Genomic DNA, 13138 nt, shown 5'->3' on the forward strand with positions numbered 1-13138 from the left:
TGTCCCGGCGTTATTGTCAGGGAGGAGGTTCTATATCGTTTATGATAGTCAGTCACTTATATTTGATACAGTCTGTTTCTGGAGAAAATGTAACTAATTCGGCGGAAGTAACATTATCGTTTTCTCACCGTCAGTTGATGCTTCATATCCATAAGAGTCAAACCGCCGGGGTCATTTGTTTATTTTTGGAACACAGTTCTTATTTGACACGATATTAAAGACGTCTATGGGATTCAGAATGGGGGTGGAAAACTGCGAACCAGGTAGACAAACAAAGGATGTGTAAATGACGTCAGACTTCAGTGGTCTATTGGCATTACATTTAGTTTGACTCGGTTCCACAGATAAAAATTGTGAAAATAGCCGAACTACGCTCACAACGCCTCGCAGTGTAGATCGGCTATTTTCACAATGTTCGCCTCTTTCTTACGTAATATTTGGCCAATATTTTGCTTCATGATGATCCAGTGACGCTTTGATTATGTATTATAGTACAATTACAGTGTCGATCTGTTATTGCAAATATAAAGGATGTTTTTCATCTGACATCTTGTCTCATATTCATATCACATCCATAAGAATTTTTCCTACAAGATTCAAGATTTAAATGTGTATATATAATCGTATATATAATCGTGTGTGTGTGTGTGTGTGTGTGTGTGTGTGTGTGTGTGTGTGTGTGTGTGTGTGTGTGTGTGTGTGTGTGTGTGTGTGTGAGAGAGTCATCATCATATGTAAATTGTCAGGTGCCTGTGTGTGTGGGATGTGTTTTTTACTACTATTAATTCATAACAGTAATAATAATAAACCTTATAGCACTTTTAAAAACAGATAAAAAGCGCTTCACACAGCATTAAAGGACGACTTCATTTTCAACTTCTATGTTTTTCAACGATATCTTAATATAATTGGTCCTCACTAATGGTCATAATAAAATTACTTCCATTATAGCTTACTTTCCAGGAATAGAAAGCCTGCAGTTTCTATTAGGGTAGATTCCCCATCGATGATGTCACTGGCGGGTCTCTGAACTGTCCACAGCCCTCTGAGACACAGACGGGGTAGACAAAAATGGTACCATCTTTAGCGAGCATTAGTGAGGACCAAGTATATGAAGGTTGAAAATGGGTGAAGTCGTCCTTTAAAAATAAAAACAATTGTGCGACAAACATGAGAAAAAAAGGATACAAATGTGCAAGTAACATAATAAAAAAGCTGTGTGTGTGTGTGTGTGTGTGTGTGTGTGTGTGTGTGTGTGTGTGTGTGTGTGTGTGTGTGTGTGTGTGTGTGTGTGATAGTAGTAGTAGTAATAGGCTGTAGACTTTCCAAAATAAGCTATTTTTGCGCTATTCTTCATACTGTGCTGTGAATGCCCTTGAATAGCCTGGGAGCAGCTTAAATGCATTTTCCAAGAAAGCAGACCTCTGTGTTTTCAGTGCCATGCACTGGGGCTAAGGTCAAACATATTTACTAGGCATACCATTGAAATCACATGTTCCGTGACACGAATGCTGTAGTGTGAGCTGAAAGGTCAGCCGTAATTGAAAATGTGACATTGAAACGCAGGACAGAAGGGGAATTAATGGGCCATCTTCAAATTCAAAGATTAAGTTATTCTGCCCCCTAGTGTAAGGATGCAATTCATCTGTATTTTATTCTGGTTATTTCAGTTAATATGTTACTGTATTAAAGACTAGCCTCTCTCTTCTCCTTTGATCTTATTTTCCTTTCTATAGTGCATGGCCATTCTGCTGTACTGTAGGTTCCAAGTGCTACTGTAGTTCAATAGTGTGTTACAGTTGTTATCAAGTTACAGTACACTGGCTCTGAACCTTGAACTACTCTGAATAACCAGTTGTTTGCAAAGTTGGCTGCCCATGAGTTTCTTTTGAGCTCATTGTTACGCTTGATTCACACTTAGTTGCGCATCGTGACGTGCACTTAAAATAGCCGATCTACAAGCTCCCAGCGACTATGATGCGTTATAGATTGGCTATTTTAGGTGCGCGACACTGGCGCACATTGAGGTATAAATCAGGCCTTAGTGCTCTGGATATGAAAACCTTTTTATGACTCCCAAAAAGCTGTGAAAAACCATGTGGAGTGAATCTAAAGCCATGCTGTGACATATGGTGTTTGGGGTTCGTATGGCAACTTCAAGTAAAATGCATGCTACACAGCGAAGTCCACAGTGTTAATCTAAATTGAACAGTCTTCAGTTTTAAATTGTGTTAGCACTCGTTACAGTGTATGAATGACAACGGGATTCGATGTCTGTGCTCTATAATGTATGTGCTCTACTTTCTGCCCTTGAAGTCCCTCTACCCACCTAACATCACTCTTCTGAGCATGTCATAATAGGCAAAAGTTTGGCCACAATAGGTGAACATTCGATGAAAATAGCAGATCTACAAGCTCACAAGGCGTCACAATGTCACAGGTTGTGAAGATGTGGATGGAGAAGGTATAGGCCCCTGGGGGACCCCTTTCAACAAAGTGTATAGAGTTTAAGTTGTTAACGAAATTGTTAAAACAAAAGAATGGGACATAATTGTCTATTTTGCCTTTTGACTTAACTGTGGTACGATTCAAAATATATAAGATACAATAAAATATGCAATCACACATGCTTACGGAACTCTGCGCAAGTGCTTTAGTCCTGACCACAACACGTGCCAATACAGTAATGGCGTTAAAACCCACCCTCTCATTTCATATTGCTTAACTACAACATACTGTACAAGGTCAGAGCGTCCTGTACGTATTCCAGTTCATATTTACAAAAAGCAAATGTTTTGGGATGGATGTCCTATGTAAATACAGACAAATGTAGATAATATTGTATTTGTAGAGCGTTTACAGGTTCATGATCCTAAGATAAGACCTTGTATTGATCCCGTTGGGGGAAATTCAGGTGCCAAAAAAAAAAAAAAAAATCCTCTCACAAATAATGTCTCATGTTTGTATGGTCATTGCTCATTGCAGGTCATTGCTCTTATGTTACAAAAGAGATGAAAACCCAAACAGCGCTTCTACATCATCAGTCTCCATCAACCACACATACAATGACTCAGTTTCTGAGAATTTGAACAGCATTCCAGAGTCAGACTCAATAACTAAAGTTTTCAAATAACTGTAGTGGATTAAAAAAGTACAATATTTGCCTCTGAGATGTAGTGGATTAGAAGTAAAAGTATTGGAAATACAGTGAAGTAAAAGTGTACCTAAGTACAGTACTTGAATAAATGTACTTAGTTACTTTCCACACTGGTTATAGGATATACTGGCAAGGCTCTGTCACAATAGCAAACCTAAAGAGAATCAAACCTTAGCTGTAGTGTAAAGGCTGGAAAATGTGCTTGTAGTCAAAAGGATGTTGTTTTGTTTTACTTGACTGGATCATAAAAGCTATGTGGTAAAGTGAATAGATTGATCAACTACTCTCAATGTGCCATTATAGCAAGCAAAGCACTCACTCCCCAGCTCCTCTGGAGGGGCTACACAATACCATTTTATTTATTTGTATTTATTGTTTATTTGCACATTTTAAAACAACAAATTTGTACAACAGCATAATAGTGGGTTGTGCATGTGAGATTTAGAACACCTTGTGTGGTTTATAAAGTTAATCTCACCTCATTTAACAACAATAATAGGCTACAATAGAAATGGGAAAGTAATCAGAAAAATTAAATGCAAACATAAATTGTTTGGTAACTTAAATACAACATGGATACACAGTATGAATGAAACCTTAAGATTGTATTTTTTCTTAGAAGTAGTTATGAATTTGCATGAATGTGAAGGATTGATGTCATATAACTAATGAGATGTACGCTTTGTGTTGCGTTTCAAGTTTATTATCCATATCATCCAACATTATGTTGGGTGATATGAACTATAATACGGAATCAAACTCCCTTCAGTGTTGTGCGGTATCTGATTTAGCGGGCAAACACAAACAATAAAGGCTGAAGTACCTCATTGAGAGGCCACTCTCAGGAGCATGTGTATGCAGTGCTCCTGTCATATTTTAATCCCCAAGTGACACGCACTGTTCAAACCTGCTACTTTCAGCTAAGAAACATAGCCAGAGTAAAAAGCTTCCTGACACCTGTAGACCTAGAAAAGGTGATTCATGCTTTTATTTCTATTATTGTAATTCCATATATTCAGGCCTCTCCAAAAAATCTATATCACGTCTCCAATTAGTCCAAAACTCAGCTGCTAGAATTTTAACCAACACCAAGAAACGTGACCATATCACCCCCATTTTAGCTGCTCTTCACTGGTTACCTGTTAATTTTAGAATTGATTTTAAGATTTTACTTATGACCTTTAAAGCCGTGAATGGACAGGCCCCCTTTTATATTTCTGCCATGCTGGAACCTTATAGGCCTGTACGCAGCCTCAGATCCTCGGATAAGGCCCTCCTGGAGACCCCCACACCCCAGCTCATCACAAAGGGTGGAAGAGCTTTTTCAGTCCGGGCCCCTAAGCTCTGGAACGCCCTACCTGTCACCCTAAGATGTGCAAAATCAGTATCATCTTTTAAAACTCTTCTGAAAACCTATCTCTTTACTAAGGCCTTTTCTTAAATTTTACTGTCATTTTTGTTTTATTTGAGTATATCTGTATGTATGTGTGCCACTTGCTTTATCGTCTGTAACAGCTTCTATCCAAAGTTTTATCATGATTGTTCTTTTTATTCTGCTCTGTAAAGCACTTTGTGATTTGTCTGGAAATGTGCTATATAAATAAATTCATTATCATTATCATTATCATATCCATCTGTCCCAGTGCGGGGGCCAATGATAGGCCAGATTTAAGGAACACCCTTTGAAGTCAGGTCAGAAACAGACACACAAGAGCCTGGTTGAGTGCCCAGGCTCTTGTGTCAGACCTGCATCTGCCCCGTAGCTGGTTGAATCCTACCAGTCAGTGCCCTGTGCTCCCCCTTCACTGTGCCCCATCTGAGCTTTATATAAACTCTACACAGTATTATAACAACACACAGTGCATACCAAGAGGTGCCACCTTGCACTTGACATGAGGGATGGCAGGTTGAAAGTGGTTCATTTGAGGACAATCCCCCAGTGTTAAAATGTCTCTATCATTTTTCTCTTTCAGATACAGGCCTACATACACACATGTGCACACATACATCTAGGCTAATGATTATAAGCATGATTTGTTCTTTATTTTTTGCACTATTTATTTTTTGTATCCTGTGATACACTATACACTAGGTACGTTAGTAGGGATTGGCTACGTGTAGTGTGCAACCTGAGCAGCTAATTATAAGTTAGGCTTTAGTGTTGACTCAGAATCGACCATTTTCGTATGATGTCAGAAGAGAAGGTATTGAACAATCAATCGATATCATTTGGACACAACACAAACAGTGTCTGGATGAGCTGTCCTGACCTAAGCAATGCCGTTCGAATTACAGTGCCAATATTCAGAATAGAATAGAGAGTTTCCACATAAAGAAATAAGCCTTTGCACTACTGTAATACTGGTAGAATTACAATACATTTTTTAATTAATTATCTGTATAGTGAAGATATTGAATCAACATTTTACAGATCATACTGATAGAAATAACATTTAATACCACATTTTCATTTACAAACCATACATCCTGCCAAAATGATATGATGAAAGTACTACTTACAGTATCTATCTGATAACGAACAGATGACTGATAAGCTCTGGGATCTTATCATATCATTATTCACTTTGGCTCTATCAAAGCACTCACTCAATCTAGAGGAAGATTTCCCATGAAAATCATTACAGTTGATTGTAGGCAATCAAATATGTAAGCATTAACATGGCACACCCTGGCTTCTCAGCCAGTCAGAATGTGTACAGTACATAGTCCTACTGTAGCTGCAATTGTATAGATAAATATTTGGCTCATGACATTTGTCTCTCTCTTTCTCTCTCTGATGGTGATGATGAAGATACTGAAGGCTTACGGTGTCCCATCCAATGTACCTGGGACCATGTTAACGGAGACAAGAGACGAGGTGGTTACCCCAGATGGCAACAGCAAAGAGTTTGATATCCTGGCAGCACTCCAGGCCATCGGTTGACAGACGACTCCCTGCTGAAGTCCTAAGGGACCCAAATGACATTTGCGTGCTACAATATCTGACTGTGTGAAGCAGGCAGGTGCTCTTGACCAGAGTGGAGACATGTGTCAAACTTAATCTTGGGCTAAATGCCAAGGTAACCAAAGTTATCACCTACAGTACAACATCCTCCGGGACCATCCACCTCTAAAGACAACAGAGGCACTGCACTGAAAGAAGTTAATTACCTCAAATACCTTGGCTCATGGATCAACTCGTCAAAGCAAGACTGTCACAGAGCAGCTTCTTGTGGCCTAATTTTCCACACATGTTTAAGTTCAGCAGTACACATTCATATTGAATTGTATGTCGTGCTTGTAACTTGTAGATTGGTGCACATTCTTTTGTAACTGGAATCTCTTTAATGTATTTTTGTTTATTCGCACAGAAGATGCTGTTATTATGGGGGAGAGGCCTGTTTGAAGCCTAGAGCTCTGTGTAGTTGGGTGATTGGTGCCTGAAGATCTGATTGAGGGGTGCCTGTTAGCTGATTGATTAGAATGTGGGTGGCATCTTGGGTGGATTGCTATTATACTGTGGTTGGTTGATTAGAAATGGAAGGGTGGAGTATATAAGGGAAACAGCTCAGTAGGATTGTAGGCTGCCAAGGGGAGAGGTTAATTTAAATTGTTTGGTTGTATTTTCTTCATTTTTCCAATTGTTGTTGCCCTGGCCTGGATCAAATTAAAACCTTTATGATCTTTCTGCAAGCTTGCCTCCTGTTCTGTTTTTGATTTTTTTATGATTTGACCCCCCCCCCTTGAATGGGGGGCTCTGAATGGCATACCCATGCCATGGCCATGCCAAGCTCTGCATCTGCTGAGGCTGTTCTCTTGTGAATGCTGGACCCTGAAGCCTACCCTGGCAATGGGTGCTACATCAGAATTCTGTGTGCAGTGCTACACATCAACCAGAATAAGTTGGCAACAAGCATGCGTAGGGGAGTTACAAAGGGTGAGTGAGAAGGTAGCAACAAGGAGAATGAGGCTGGCCGGTCAGGTAAAACAAACAAATGGGCATTGATCACAAGGGCGTCCCACATCAATGTACATGGATGTAATAAGAAAGATTTGGTGCGGAAAGTACTGGCAAGCTATAGGAGGATTGAGTTGTATGGTAACACAATCGGTGGGCGCTTCTGAGTACGACCTAGAGAGAGAGGTTTGCTTGTGCTTATACAGTATAGGTACCTGCCCTCAGTTTGAGCCTGGGCAACGACAAATACTGTGCGTGTGTGTATATGCATATTTCATATATATATATATATATATATATATATATATATATATATATATATATATATATATATATATATACTGTGTACACTGTATATACGAATGGTTTATGCATGCACACATATTTTAGACATGAACAATATCAGGAAAACAAAAATCGGATTTACTGTAAATGCTTTGGGTCACTGTCATTGTAAAATATGATGGGTGTGATTCTACAAGCTGGAGTTTGAATTTGTACCCGACCAGCATCCCATTTCCCCTGTCATCTTCCGCTGAGTTCTGTCTGTAATTACAGCTGTACAGTACCGACCTGTTGTTAATGGATTGCTTCCAAACACGAGCACTACTCATAAAACGAAAGACGCAAGTGGAGCAACCAGGGACCTCAGCTGCTACACCAGCACCTAATCAGAGAGAATATCGTCGCTGTCGGGTGGAAATCTTATATCTCCAAATACCAATGAAAGTGACTAAATAACAACTACAGTACATCGGATCCATTGGAACAAAGGTTATTTTTTACATTTCTTGGAAAGTAACGGTTTTGGACATACAAGGTTTCTACCCGAGTGCGATGATATACTGTAACTCTGAGCCCTGATGACTGCAGTACTATCTCATGTCACCTATTAGAGCTCCAGAGTCTGTGGGAAGTCCTCTGAATTGCAAAGTGATACTGAAACACAAGATGCACCATCAGCATAGAGACACCTGACCTACAGTAGAGAGACCCCCATCCTGGCAGCTTGACCCACTGACTATATATAGCTTCAATGAGTTCATTTCAACAAACTTTTATTTATTTTTTTGCTTACTGGTTAATGGCAGGTGGATGCAGAAAAATAAGTCATGCAATTTTGATTGTTTTCTATTTAATTCATTTACATAATAGAAATAGAGAAATAGAATGTTCGTCTGCATCCAGATACTGGATGTTTCATCTCACAACATTTGCTCCCTTGTCCTGAAGCTGAGGCCAGATATAAAATGTAGTTTGCAACATCCTTACCTTTTTTTTAAATGTAATGTAATTGCAATCAGAAAAATATCAAAAACATCGGGTAAAGTAGTCCATAGTCGGGGACATAGTCCCCAGCTATGGACTACTTTATTAATTAATGCATTTACGTTGCATAATGATAATCAAAGTCACGGTAGACTTTGTTTAACACACACACACACACACACACACACACACACACACACACACACACACACACACACACAGTGGGAAATAAACACAAGAAAATGCATACAAAATATTCAAAAGTAGTTTGAGCATCATGTTAGTTCACTGTCTAGTCAAGCTCCTAGCTCTCTGACAGCACAGCTCGGCAGGATCCACGTCTGTTGACAGCTACGCTGATTCACACACCAATCACATTTGTCTCACAAACAAGGTGGTACTTTTAATGACAGCCCCCTATACTACTCACTCTGCATCCTGACACTGCATGGGGGGGGGGGGGGGGGATATTGCTTACTTTATCCTGCATACTGATGAGCAGGGGGGCTTCGGAACAGAACCATAATGCAAAATATAAATGTATTATATTGTTTATACTGCTAATGAATGTTAACTTTGATGAGAGTGGTCCTGACAGAACAATACATGTTTTGAAGGACAGTCCCAATTCTGGATCATTTGTCACAAGAATGGATTTTTCTTTTGAATTACCTTTTTAGAATACCACGAGCTAGGGAGGAGAGAGAATTTGTAATAATGATAAGCCTGTAAACTAGAAACATGATATCTGTGTTTTTCATTCTGTATTGTTCCATTATTTTTTGTGTCCCACAAAAAAATTACAGCAGTTATGGCTGAATGGTAGAGAGGCCTAGCCTGGTAAACCCTCCCTCCGGAAATCTCATTTGTAATTTGAAATTAGATTTTCCGGAGGGAGGGTTTACCAGGCTAAGAGAGGCCAACTGGGAATCAGAAGGTCCCAGGTTTGCCACTGGTCCACTGTGTGTCGAATAGTCCCTGAGCAAGACACTTAACCCCTAGCTGCTCCCTGGGGGCTGTATTAATAGCGCACAGTGCTCCTACAGTATATAGTTAGTATGGGTAAATGCAGAGGACAGATTTCACATATTATAAGCTAATTTACAGTGACAAAAGAGTACCCCAAAGGAGTGGGGACTAAATGATAATTTTTCATTAATTTAATCAATGTTATATCCTACATTTTAATCGTTTTAAATTAGTCACCTTTTGGACCTGATTTGTCCGGAGAGACACGGTGTGTCATGGTTTGGTATTGAGTGGAGAGTTACTTATACTGTACTAACTGCCGTAAATACAGTTTACCCTGTTGCTTCAAATTAGTGTGGATGCCATCTGCAGAAACCTATTTGACCTAATGAAGTAACTTCCCATCATAGTTATGGCATCTCTAGCACTCGTATATGATTTCAATGTTGACGGAAAGAAACTAGCTCTAGCCATGGTCGGGGTTAAAGGAGGTCTAGTTTTGACAGAATAAGCATATCAACAGTGTATCAATGGTAGACAAACAGAAGCAAATTAGAAAATGTGTTCCCATTAGAACAACTATTGGAAATGGCAAACTCGCTGTACATGGCTTGCCTTTCACATACATGTACAGTTTTGTTCAGTTTAAATGTATACTTTATTCATACTTTATATTAAAATTATGCTCTGATCCAGAGTGGACCCGTAACACAAACTCAATGTCCCAGTTCACCAATATTTCTAGAACAACAGAAAGTAGGAATTGGTTCATATCCACAGTGTCCTGGCAGTAGATGTAACATAAGACTCATGAGACCTAGAATGATACTTCACTACTGCACTGAGAAGTGCTTGGGAGCAAAATAGCAGGAGGAGAGAGCTACAGGAGCAAGTGCGTGACATTGTGTTACTTGTTGGACCACTTGTTTTTGCTGAGTAACTTTCCACAGAGTGTGAAATGCTGTTTGTCTTATCTGCCCCTTATCAGTGGGTGGTCTCCGTTTGTCTGACAGCCCCACGCAGGCAGCCCACAAATCACGTGGACAGTGCGTTGAGAATCTCTCTGAAAAACCTTGGCACACTTGGATGGAAGTGAAACTAACAGATATGATAATGTAACAATAAGCATATTCACCCAACTTTTCAGAGAAATAATACAACTTTTCCTGGAGGCAAGTCCTTTCCTTTTTTTTTATGACTGAAATTGAGAAGATTAACTGGAGAAGGGCTTGACTTGGCTCTTACCTTATCGTCTTAACCTCTCATCCCCCCTTGACACACAACAAAGCGACTTGAACAGTCCTTTGGGCTAGTAGCTATCAGGCTCCAAACCAAGCTTGACCCCCATATGATAACTTTGAGACTTGCACTGTCTGTTCTATTATTTTGGATTACTGATTTATGCTTTGACTGACGCACTTGCACATGGACTACTAGGATTTACACCGCAGAACCTTAAGAGATGCCTGTTAAGGATACCTGAAGAGTTACTTAATATTCACTCATATATTCAATATATAATGTTGATTTACTGTTCATTCAGAAATGCACTGTTGGGAGAAAATTCGCTACTCCACAAGGGGGTGTGCTCTGAAATTTTCCACCACCTGGCAACCTTTTTTTTAACATACTGTATATAGAGAGGATGAATGCTGCTGACATTAATGACCCATAAAACTGACCCCACTGTATTTTTATTTTATTTTTTTGTATATTTTAATTAAACATTTTTATTTTTATTCTATATATTCTACTGTGTATACTTAACTTCTTTGACTTTGTTTTACATTTTCTTTCAACTTTCATTGCAATTATGTCTTATTTGTTTGTATTGTCTTTTTGTGTTAATGGTACAACAAGATACCAGGGTTGTGGCTCTTTCGGAGCGGGAACTTTGGGGGGGTGGGAGGGGTAACATACACTGTCTTTGTGTGCTTTTGTCTTATTGACCTATATGTGAAAATAGAAAATACCAATAAAGAAACCTTGACAAAAAAAAGAAATGCACTGTTGGGAGACTACTTACATTAGATACTAACCATTGAAGCCTGTTGACACTGTATACATTGTTGACGGTCTACATATATTCCTTCATATACTAATTGGTGATACTGTATATTTATTTATTTTTTATTATTTTGAATATTTTATTTTTCATTTTTATTTTTCACAAAGTATACATACAACCCCCCCACATCCCTCCCCACATACAAACCCACATACATAAAGGACAGCAAAGATAAAAATAATCAAAACATAATCAAAAATAAAGGTACAAAAAAGAAAGAAAAGGAACATCAAGAAGAGACAAATCTGTTGTAAAAACATTAAGTAGCTTCGAGAAATAATAGATCTAGACCGAGATAGCTGTAGATAACAACCTATAACATCTCTGATACAGGTAGGGACAACGTTTCCATATAGTCCAAATAAGGTTGCCAAATCTTCAAAAAAGTGTCAAACCCATTTCTTAAACTATAAGTAATCTTCTCAAGAGGGACACAACTGTTCATTTCTGAGAACCATCTCGCAATGCCGAGGGGGGAGTCAGACTTCCATGTTATTGCAATACATTTCCTAGCCACTCCAAGTGCCACCTCTATAAATTTAATTTGGTGTTTTCTTAGTTTTGCACTGATAGCAGTGAAGTTGCCTAAGAGGCAAACTTCAGGGTCTTGTATATTTATATTTATTGATAGACTGTATTGTATGTTAACCCATTAATTCAGGCACCCAGTGCAGATGACTTGGGTCACAACCTGACCTTAACTATTTAATGTATTCTTTATTTTGTATCACTTTTGTTCTCCCTCTTGCTGCTGCTGCTGCTATGACACCTGAGCTTCCCCTGGGGATCAACAAAGATTTAGCTGATCTTATAAGTACTGTATTTCACACAAGGCTAAAGTAGTACATAAGATATACCTGGCCTGGTACCTTTACAAACAATATTTCTTGAACGTTTTGCAAACATAACATAGAAACAATTTCTCACCTATCTTTTTTATATATTTTTTGACTGAGCAATATGAGTGCAATATCAGATTTAGCTTGCTTTTTTACTTTTTTGAGGCTGCAAACTCTGCCTACTAATCTGTTACTATGGTAATCCACATGATGGCGTGCTTGGGGCTATCTAACCATTTTTTAGGCCTATGCAATGGTTTTTTTGTTTGTTTTTATACACAGGTTATATGATAGCCATGACTTCATAACACAATGATGCAATAGTTCCTCTACATGCTATAGAATAGAATAGAATAGAGACTTTAGTGTTGGCATTTTGGCTTCGTGAATTGTGACTGCAGGCAAGATACAGGTGGAGGAAGTACTCACATGTTTTACTTAAGTAAAAGTATCAATACTGCAATGTATACTCTTTTACAAGTAGAAGTCCCATATTAAAAATGTACTTGGGTAAAAGTACAGAAGTATCGGCATCAAGATATACTTAAAGTACCAAAAGTAAAATTACTGATTGTGCAGAATGTCCCATTTCACAAGTTCAAAAAGTATAACAAAACTTCTGAAAATAGCCAATCTACAAGCTCACAATGCGTCGCATTGTGAGCTAAGAGATGTACTGTATGCAAGTTTGTGTTGTAGTGTAAATAAGTCGCTGGGGGGGGTCTGGAAAGAAGCTAAATCTAACGACAAAGTCGCTAAGTTGGCAACACTGTTGTTGAGTCATATATCTCCCCATCATGGCTGATGTTGTTGAGTCCTCTCCTCATGGCTCATTTCAATGGCTTTTTCCATAGGCTGCAGGCTATAAACTAACTAAC

The sequence above is a fragment of the Gymnoscopelus braueri genome, assembly GCF_963280865.1.
Source record: "Gymnoscopelus braueri genome assembly, chromosome: 20".
In the NCBI taxonomy this organism is placed as follows: Eukaryota; Metazoa; Chordata; class Actinopteri; order Myctophiformes; family Myctophidae; genus Gymnoscopelus; species Gymnoscopelus braueri.